Below are 11,969 nucleotides of genomic sequence, written 5' to 3' on the forward strand. Positions count from 1 at the left end.
ATATATATATATATATAGATAGATAGATAGATAGATAGATAGATATCAAGTGTACGTGTGTTGCACGTATGCTTCATGTTAAACCATTAATCGATATAAAGATCAAATATAGGCAGCTTTATGCATCTAGACATACGGGATGTATCAATATCTTGATCATCTCCTATGACATGTATCATCACATAATAAATTAAAAAAAAAATAGTAATATATCATAAACTATAATAAAATATTTTGATTAAACCTAACATTTACATAAAAATTCTTCAAAGACCGATCGAACATTCATCTACTACCTGTAAACTACAACAAAATAATATGATAATCAAATATTAGAACAATACAATTAAACTCTAATCTTTACAAAAGAAATCATCAAATCTCGATCGAGGCGAACGTTACTATTGAATCTAACCTTAACACAAAAAATTCCTCAAAGTCCGATCAAACATTTATTACCAATAATATAGACTTCAGTAGAACAGAAAGTAAACAAAGCAATGTGATAATTGAGATATTAGAATAATATGATTAATTCTAATCTTTTTGCGATTATAAACATACCTCCCGAGCTCATCAAAAAAATAATTATAAGAATATCTCTGCCATCAAAATTTATGTTGAAGATATTATTATAAGAACATGTTGTTCCTATCCCTAATAGAATAGAATTTGTTCAAAATTGATTTCTAATATAATAGAATTTTTCTCTTATTATATCTTTTAAAATTTTATAATGAGTTAAAAAGTGGAGGGTTCCTAGAATTGATGGGAAATTAAAGTGTTCTTTAATAATATCCCGTTTTTTTTTTAAATATATTAAATATCTAAATATGGAAAAATAATTAAATATTTATACTTATGTATTTGAAACTATAGTTCAATTAGAATTTGTTACCTTTTATAAATTGGTAAAAAATATTAGGATTATAATTAAATAATAATTAATTAGAAAAAAATAGAAAAAAGACGATTTTGTCTATTGCACAGTCTTTTAATGAAGGGTAAAAAGTTCAAATAACTTTTTTAAGGGTCTTCACACTTTTAATAATATATATATATATATATATATATATATATATATATATATATATACACACACACACTTGAATGCATTCGTATTATATCATATAATAAATTAAAAAATATCACATTAAAAAGAATGAAATTTGATAACAAATTCATTCGATACATAATACATACAAATTTATACAAAATTACCTTTTCAAGGACAGCATCTCTTGAGTGACTCCAACTTGAGTGCTTTCGCAGTTGTAACATCGACACAAGTTATGAATTCAAAAAGATCAAAACTTCACTCACTCTGAGAAGATAAATTAAAATAAAGAAGACACAAATAAATTTCTTCAGTCCATAATACAAATAACATAAAACTATGAATACTTCTTTTGATTAGACAAACTACAATTATAATATAAAAAAAAAATTTGTTTTGATCATAAATAAAGAAATAATACTATGAAACAACAAATTATTTTTCTTATAAATTACTAATATATTTTTTATGGAAAGAACTACAATTATAATATGACGAAAGAACTTGTTTTGATCAAAAACAGAAAATAATACTATGAAATGATAAATATTTTTCATATTTTCAGATAACTTTTGGGATCTCTAATGAAAGAATAATAATATAGATGGGAGGGAAGATGAAAAGTGTAGAGTTTCACAATTAATATGGCCTAACAAAAAGAAGAGTTGCAATCATTCATTATTATATTTGTAAATGCTAATGATCTTAAAATTAAATGAAATAACTAATTGTTAGATGCGTATTAAAAATAGAAAAAACTTAAAAATTTGAGAAAAAAATAAATATGAATACTTGCTTGTGAGGCTGCCACATAGGACTGGCTAAAATTCTCCTTTAATATATATATATATATATATATATATATATACCAATAATGAGCAGATAGTAGATGTAATAATAAGCGGAAAATAATAAAAACATATATAATAAGCAGCTAGTAGATAATGAGTATAGTTAATAATAATAAATAGAGGTAGTACACAAATATAAGCCAGATATAAGATAAATAAGTAGCTAATGTATATATATAATAACTTAGTAATAAGTATATATATATATATATATATAATAATGCATATAACTAGTATACACTATTAAGCAGATAATATATATATATATATATATAAAAGATAGACAAATAAATATTATATAAAATAGACAGATAGATATATTAATAATATATAAACAAAAAATAATAATAAATAGTGACTAGTATATGTATAAACAATATAAGTCTAAGTATATATATGTTAGACACGCGAACATAGTTAGTATAATAAAATAAACAAGATATTAAAGCAAGTAGGTAATTTTTTAAGTTATTAAAACAGGTGAGTAATATTAAGATATTAACGCAGAATTATCGTGAGTTTGTTTTAATATGGTGTAAAGTCCTACTCAGTATTCTCTCCTTCGTTGTCCTTAGTCCAGTGTAAGTGTCCAAATCATAAAGGTCCAAGTATATTTTCTCCCAATATATATTATTTTGTATTTTTTGGTTTATTGATTTTTTTATACCCTGTTCATCTCTTTCTCTTCAGTTTTAGGTATTTTAGCAATCGCTTCTTTAATCACACCCCGAAAAAATAACAACAGTCCTTCTTTCAATATTCTTCGGACTCTCCAAGTCCCTAGGAATTTACAGATTAATCCATCGTTATTGCTAAAACATTGAGAGAATAACCATATACTAAGGGTATTTTTATAAGTAATTTACAAATTTTACAAGATCAGAAAAATTGTCAGAAAACCGCTGGTGATCCGGATCTTAATAATAAAACATATGTGAAAGAAAATATAAACTTAATTAATTCAAACATAATTTACAAACTTGGGAGAAAATTACAATGACCTATGTAACTACTACTTACATGCCTTAAGGAAGAAGTGAGGTTTTCCTTTCAGGAGTCCCCTGAAAACTTGACAGCTACCGGAAAATGAAGAACTAAGAAAACTTTTCACACTTTTCACACACTCCTCTTTTTTTATTTTTTTATTTTTTAAGTGACTTACAAACTTTGGAAACTAAGAACTTTAAGAAAAGCTAAGAACTTTATAAAAACTTTCTCACTCTTGATTTTTTCTCTCTTTGGTACATGTTTTTGTCTTTCATAAAGGGGGTATTTATAGGCATTTTTGGACTTCAAATCTTACTTTTTTGTGAATTTCAAATCCTTTGTAAAGACTTTAGCAAGACTTATCAACTTGGGTGGGCCCGACGGCTAATATCTTTCTTTAATTCTCCTTCGTTCATTTATTTATCTGATATTGCATACGTCTACTATTTTATCTTTTGTAGATATCATCATTGCTTACGTATCCAAATTATGTAAAGTCTCTGAGTTAAACTCCATTCTTGAATCATCGTTTGCATTTGGGTCTTGGGCAAATTGATCCATGGCTGAGTTGTATTCTCGTTCATATTTATCACTGTCTCCGTCTGATAATCCTAGTCTTGTTCCAGTTCTTGTCCCTTCTCTTAGAATTAAAGGAATTCTTGGTCTTTGTTCTGGTGGTTCTGGATTCATAGATATCTCCTTAGGCGATTGCTCTGCTAATAACTTTTTTAGTGAGTCTGCTATTATTTTTGCTATTTTTTTTTTATTCTTCTTTTTTCTTAATGGAAAAACCTACTTATTTTGAGAAGAACTTCCTTCATCTATTGTCTGAGTACTTGTGATTTTAAAACTAGTTGGGAATATTCTCCCTACATTTTTTGGCAAAGTGTCTGCCATCAACGGATTTGATGAGTCTTTACCAGATACCGTTTGAGCTGGACTAGATGTATCATTACCCGATACAATGGGTCTTGCTGCATTCATTGGGGAATGCACACCCATTAACGGATTTGAGAAGTCTTTACCAGCTACCGTTTGAGCTGGAATAGATGTATCATTACCCGATACAGTGGGTTTTTCCATTTTTAAAGAAGATGGAGAACTCTTTGGCTGGGTCTCATAAATTGGCTGAGTCTATTGTGAAATTTCAAAATGAAGGATTTTTATACGGTCTTGTAAAATTCTTATATTTTCTAACATCTTTCCTTTTTCTTTTATAAGGTTTTCATTATATTATTTCAAAACTTCATTAGCTTGATTCAGTCTTTGAAAAGCTCCGATCATAGAGGAACAATGATCACAAATATAATTTTGTCTGTGTTTTTGTTAATATTATATTGAGGAATTTTTTGTGTTTCTGGTCTTAAAGCTAGAGTACTAAAATAATTTGGTCCCAGATTTCTTCGGGCATAGTCTAGAGTTCCTAAGAGATCATAAAAGCCTTTATAAAGAGGTGTTCTATAATCTTTTATGGCATCCATTACCTCTATCCAAGTCTGAACACTCCTTGCTGCTGTCCTCTGAGAACAACATAGAATTTAAACTTTAGAGTAGTATTATTCTCAGTAAAATAGTAACTTAATGCATTTAGAACTGAAATAAAATGATTAATGTCACTTTTATTATAAGCTATCCCTAAATTGTCTAGTGTACATATCTGTGGCTTATCCACTTGTTCGTCTGGCTTTCGTTTGAAAGTTAAGTTGGATGGTTCCTAACATACCAAGTTGTGAGGTCCAAAAATTATTCTATCTAATTTTGGCTGTTCTAGCATCGTAAGTGTTCTGAAACGAGTGTTACTCATTAGTGTCTTTAGATAGTCTTGGGATGATGAGGCTTCTGCCTTGCCTTTTCCTTTCCTGTATTCATACTGAAACAAAAATCGTTAGTTGTCTTCTTTAATTAATCTACTTAATTGATCTGCTAAGTTATTATCTTTTCCTTTAATATGTTCTAAAACAATATTATAGATTGAAGTAGCATCTAGGAAATTCAACCATCTCCTTTTACTACTATTCTTATATTTTATTTTCTAATAAAAATTTACTATAGCTTCGCAGTTTGTTCTTACTAGTATTTCGGGCTTCTTTAATATATAAAGTTTAAAACTATTTAAATCATAAATTACTGCTAGTGTCTCCGCATCTATGCTATTTAATTTTCCTTTTTCATTATACTTTCCACTTGAATAAGCACAAATTTTTTCATCCTTTTTGTCACTATATTTGTTAGGTTTTGCTTTTAATACTGCTTCCCATCCTTGAAGGCTTCCATCTGTCTCGACTATTAAATAATCTGTTTCTAATGGTAATGTTAAGTTTGGAATGTCTTGCATCATGCTTTTAAGTTGTTGGACTAATTTTATGTCTTCAGTAATAAAGGATTTTTGACCTGTCGATCCTGTTTTAGAGTATAGTGGTCCTGCTATTTTCCTAAATCTTTGATGAAAGCTCCAGCATAATTTAAGAGTCCTAAAAATTTTTGTAAATCCTTAGTCTTGTCTAATTTATCTGGCGTTTTTAAAACTTTTTTAGCTATGTGTGGTTGTAATTTTATTCTACCATCTCCAATAACTACTCCTAAAAAATTAATACTATTTTTACATAATTCCATTTTCTTTCTACTTATTATTATTCCATTATCTACAAATAATTTAAAAATTGTTGTAAATGTCCTAGATGTTCTCTCATATTATTACTAAAAACTAAAATATCATCTACGTAAACTAATACAAAATTTTTATAGTCTCTAAAAATACTATCCATTTTTCTTTAAAAAATTGGAGGAGCCATCTTTAATCCAAACGACATGACCAACCATTCAAAATATCCTTCTGGACATGTGAAAGCTGTCCATTCTATACTATATTCATGCATTTTAATCTGCCAATATCCATATTTACAATCAAATTTACTAAATATTTTTCTTCCTTGTATTCTATTTATCAATTCTTTTTTGTCTGGTAACTTATATCCATCCATTATAGTATTATCATTTAGTCTTTTGTAATTTACTAGTTTAGATGTACACGCCTTGCGCGTGTACCTCATTTTAATGAGTTCGAACATTACATTAAATAGGATATTTATTTAAATAATAAAGATGAATATAATGATTAAATTTAACATCTTTTGAGTATGTAAAAATGGAGAATTTATTTATTAAACCTAATCTTTATTGAAAATATTTTTAAAAGTCGATCGACATTCATCAACATCAAAATAATACAATTAAATCTAATCTTTGCACACAAATTTTTTTTCAAAGTCGCCTGACACTCATCTACCACCTGTAAACAATAACAAGATAATATGATAATAGAGATATCAAAATAATACAACTAAACCTAACCTTTACATAAGAAAATTTCTTAAAGCCGACCAACATTTATATATCACCTATAAACTGCGACAAAATAATACGATAAAGGTGATATCAAAACAATACAATTAAACTTAAATTTTACATACAAAAATTTCTCAAAGCCGATCGAGATTCATCTACGCACTATAAACTACCACAAAATAACAAACTGTAATACCCCACATGTTTCTAAGCTAGGAAGTGAATAAGTATTCCTACGTATGAAATCTCCTATCCTGTGATTCATACTTGAGTACATGACTTACAACGAATATCCTAGAGATAGGATAGCTTATGATGCATTAATCATGTTTATATGAGTCACTCAAGGTAATACAAGCTAAGAGTTTTTGAATCCATCAAGTTTTAGTGTTTGATTTTGCAAGGGTCATCTTTGAATGAGTGTAACTCGATGTTAATGTGGTATTTTGGCTGATTTAGACCCATCAAATTGTAGGTAATCGAATTAGCTTTCCAACGATACCAATTCCGCCTTAATCCAATACCCGAGCGAATAGTTATGCTAATTTTCGTGAGAGACAGTAAGCATAGGCGATTGGTTAGGCGCCGCCCAACCCAAGCATGGGCGATTGGTTAGGCGCCGCCCAACCCAAGCATAAGCGATCACTTGGGTGCCGCCTAAGTAAATTCTAGGTGTCAAAAACACTCCGTCTTGAGTTATTTTAAAGGTAATTAAGTCTTTAAATACTCTTAACACGTCCCTAGACTTAACCCTACGAAATATATAGCTTCTAAACATACTGCAACCCTATTTTCATCTCGAAGCTCATCATCCAAGAGCACTAAAGGAGAAAAGCAACTAGGGTTGCATAATTAAGCTTGAAGATCCAATTTCAAGGAAATTCCTCCGTCAATCATCAAGAATTTTCCTTCTAAGGTATGCGTAGTGTTCATCCACGGATTTCTTTCATCCGTGGAGTTCAAGAATCAATCTTTAAAATACAAAAGCTTGGTTGATTGTGGTGATAAGATCATACCCATGTTGATACTTGTTTGTTTTTCTCTTTTTCATTATAAAGTATGATTTTTATATTATTGGGTGTTGATGATCATGTTGTTGATATTGGGTGATTCCCAAGATGGAATCTTTATATGTTTTTGTGAATTCATGATATCATATGAGTTGGAAACATGTAAATTTGGTTGTTCATGATGTATAGTTTGATGAATTCACCTATGCTTAAGATTTGCATGTAAGGTGTTTGATAAAATGCCTAAGGAGCTAGAAATCATGCAATATTGTTAAATTTTGACTAAGTAAAGGATTCATGATATGCCCTTACGTTTCAATGACTTCTATGTTGTTAATGTGCCTTGTAAATGTTGTTGGAATACCCATGAACTATTCTTAAGAGATTATGCTATGTTTACTTGCAAATTCTACTTATGAACAAGATGTATGATAACCATGCAACCCACATGAACTTCCATGCTACTAGTATGTGTTGCCAATATGATTATGCAACGAACATGATATTAAGATTGTGCAAGTACTTCCATGTGATACGAAATTCTTTCCATGCAATACATTGTTGATAACCATGCATAGTATGAGATCCCTACTTATCATATTATAAATTATGGACTCTACTCTTATGATCAAGTCAGTCATGTGCATCAGTTTCCTTCCATCGAGTCCTGGGGGTACTTGTAGCGGTAGCATTCCAGTCGCAGAGACACAGTGAGTCCTCATTAATTCGAGAACAATATGATTTGATTCATTTATTTATTCTTCAGTTTAGTTTTATGGAGCTAGTTGGAGACATGTTCCTTCAACTCCTTATTAAGACAGTTTAGAGGCTTTCGGATTTACTTTCAGATTTACGTCCAGATTTAGTTGTTTTGAGTATTTTCGCCCACCTGATTGTATTCAATTGAACCTTATGGCCTTATAGTTTCATGTATTCCACATTATTATATTATGATTTGCAGTATACAGGTACAAATATCAGTCATGGGTTAGCTTGTGGTCCCTTGGGGTCATGAGCATCGTGTAGCATTCCGGTTCAGGAAATCGGGGTGTTACACAAACTAATAGAGATATTATGATAATTCAATTAAACCTAACTTTTACCTAAAAAAATTTCAAAGTCGACCCACATTTATCTAGCATCTATAAATTAAACTAAAATAATAGGATAATAAATATATTAAAACAATACAATTAAACCTAACTTTTACTCAAGAAATTCTTCAAAGCCAACCGACATTTATCTACGACCTGTAAAGTATAAAAAATATATATAATAGTGATCTCAAAGCTTCAATTTTGATCCAACTAATTCTTGTTTGAGCAAAAATTTTGACCATAAAGAATGATTTTGGATGAAAATAAAGAATATATATATATATATATATATATATATATATATATATACATATGTTGAATTCTATTATGCTGACAAAAAACATTGAAGAGGTTGTGGGTTAGGAAATCAAGCATCCACCATCTGGACATGAAATCGAATCAAGTTAGATGACCATCAATCATATTCTCCCAATAGGCAAACCGATTTGTTCTTTAGTTTAACATACATCTCAATATTTATAGAAGTATTTCTTGAATAGAGTCCTATCTATTTTAGGAGTATTTTTCTAACTGAAAATTAGAAAGAGAAATATTAATTAATTCTCCTACCATATATTTTAGGAGTCCATATATTTTAGGAAGTCTAGTAGAAAGGAAAATATTAATTAATTCTCCTACCATATATTTTAGGAGTCCCATATATTTTAGGAAGTCTAGTTAATATAATAAAATATAATTAAATAATAAATTAAAAAAATAGTGAAAAGACAGTTTTATCTAAAGAAGGGTTTTTTAATAAAGGGTAAAAATTTCAAATCACTTTTCTAAGGGTCTTCACATTTTTAATATATTATAGATTACCATTCTAGCTTTTCCTCTCACTATTTCACTATGGTTTCTTACTATGAAAGCTGCTGACCTATGTCTTGAGACAGATCTTCTAATTATTCCTAATTCTAGTAGCTCTTTTATTTGTATTTCAAAGTCTTTAAGGTCTTCATTTGTAGCTTCTATAGATGCTGTTTTTATAGTATATTCTGGATTAATTATTTCTAATTTGCAGGTAATTTGATTGGAGTCCCAATGTTGCAAGGGTTTTTCTCCAATTATTTCTAGCTTATCTAGGATTTGTATTATTTTCTCTAAGTCTTTTTGTTCTTTTATTATTCCTATCTGTTGTATACCTTTCTTAAAATTGTATAATTCTGTATCCATTTCTATTAAAGTATGATCTTTTTCTATTTCTTGTACTACTAATAAATCTTATAATTCTTCATACATTGTTGCCTTTTTATTATCATTACATGTACAATTTTCTCCTTTATCACATTCTAGTGATATTTTGGATTTTATATGGTTATCTAAGCTTTCCTCTGGCTTATCCTTTAGAAGGCAATATTTAGTTAAAGTAGATTGTGTCTGTACTGGCGAGTCAGTGATATTACTAACGAATATTACCTAATTTTTTGTAACTAGACATCCTCCATTATTTTGTACCATAAAATCTAATCCTAACACAAAGTCTGCTTTTATGTTTAAATCTCTAACTAGTATTTCACTAAGTATATATGATGGTTGGTAGAATTTTTCACAAGTATTAATAAAACTTATTTTTGCTTTTGGTATATAGTTATATAGGTATTGTATGTTCCGTCCATTTGCATGGATTCTTGAGGTTTTGGAAAATTTTAATTAATTTTGCTAGTAAAATTCTACTATTTAAAATGCTCCTTGTACATCTTGAATCAACTATAGCTAAAGTCTCGAACTCATGGTCTCAAATTTTTATTCTCTCTAGAACCTTGACTGTACTAATTTTCTTTTCTTCATTACATACCATTCCTTCAAATGGTACATTCATAGATTTTTTAACTTTATTATTTTCAATAGATGTATTTAATAATTCTACCTCTACTAAGTCTTCTTCCTTAATTATATCTTTACTGTATATTCTTATCTCTAATCTTTTTGGTCTTTCTTTTAATTCTAATATTCTATCTTCTGTTGTTCTGATTATTGGTTCCTTGTTGTAAAATTTATTTAAATTACAGGTTGATTTCGGAGTTTCTAAGATTTCTGATGCTTTCTCTATACATTTTATGCATGCTTCCTTGTAACATTTCCTGCATTTTGCCCTTTTATTTTTATATGAAAACCATTTACAAAAACAACATTGATTACTGTCTAATCTTTTTATTTCTTCAAATTTGTGTTTACATTCTTCTATCAGATTTACTAAATCATAATAGTGTGTGACTAAGTGATAGTCTGTATTATTGACTAAGTGATAGTCTGTGTTGTTCCTTCTAGTCCTATTTCATTTATAAATTCGTCTTCTCCAGAGTCTGAAGAATCAGAATTATCCTTTTCTTCTTCAAAAACTTCCATACTTTCGATAGAGTATATACTTTCATTATCTGACATATATTCATCTACATTTATCAAATTCTCATTCACATCCTCTATTAATTGTGCATTTCTAGATCTATTATTATTTCTTTTTGGACAAGTGTTTGCTAAATGCTCTATACTTCCACAAGTAAAACATTCTAATTTATTCTTATAGGTTCTACCAGAGTTATATTTTCTCACATGTTTATTCTTATCTAAGTATGGTTTTCTCGTATTTGATCTCCTCAAGTAATATTTCTTCTTAGGGTGATAGTCTTTTTATAATCTTGGTCATAATGTTGAGTAGTATATATGGTCTTACAAAAATCTGTATCACTTCTTTTTAATCATTTTTTGTATCTGTATATTTGTACATTTTTCTTGTAACATTCCATTACATGTTGTATTCTTTGTCCTATTGATCATGGGTTGTTTGGGATTTGTATTACTCTTTCTCTTTTAAACCATTTTTCTTCTACCTCTCTTCCTAAAGCTCCTGGTAATTTATTAAATAATCTAGCTCCTAGAGTCTGATCAAATGAGTTTCCACTAATTGTACAATAATAAAAGTAATCATTTAAAAATTCTTTAATTCTTGACCAATGATTAATACTTAATTGTTCTAAATATTTTAAAGCTCTTTGTTGTAATACTACTAATCCACTATTGGGATCTTGGCCTGTTAGTAGAGTATGTACTTTATTTACAAAATTGTATGGATTTGAGCCTAGTTCTACTAATTCTTGAAAGTATTGTGGGAATATTATTTTATAAGCTTCCCAAAGTGCTTTAGTATTTTCTCCTAGAAATGTTTCTAAATATCTATACATAATTTACGCATCTGGTTCTTGATTACTTTGTATATGTTGTATGTAGTCTGCTACAACTACATTTTTCCATATGTCTATTACATGATTCCATGCCTGAGGGTCATAGGCTGGCAAGTTTAAAATTTTTCCTTTATTACTTCTTTCTTGTAATTTAATAGGTTCTTCTATTGACATTCTTTTTCCTCTAGGTTTTATGTCTTGTTCTGTGAGAGTGTTTGGGTTTCTTCTAAATACTCTATGTCTTGGTGAATTTTCTATTGTTAATGGTACGTTTTGCATACCGGTTGTTCTTTGGAAAGGGCTTGAGGAACTTATTGAGCTTTCCATAAATTCCTTTATACTTTCTTCTATACTATAATTTGATTATTCGTCTTCACCTTTTAGTTCCACTTTACGTGTATAACCATAATTATGTATTCTTAATTCACATTTTATAAAAT

This window comes from Capsicum annuum, unplaced genomic scaffold (genome assembly GCF_002878395.1).
Source record: "Capsicum annuum cultivar UCD-10X-F1 unplaced genomic scaffold, UCD10Xv1.1 ctg995, whole genome shotgun sequence".
Classification (NCBI taxonomy): domain Eukaryota; kingdom Viridiplantae; phylum Streptophyta; class Magnoliopsida; order Solanales; family Solanaceae; genus Capsicum; species Capsicum annuum.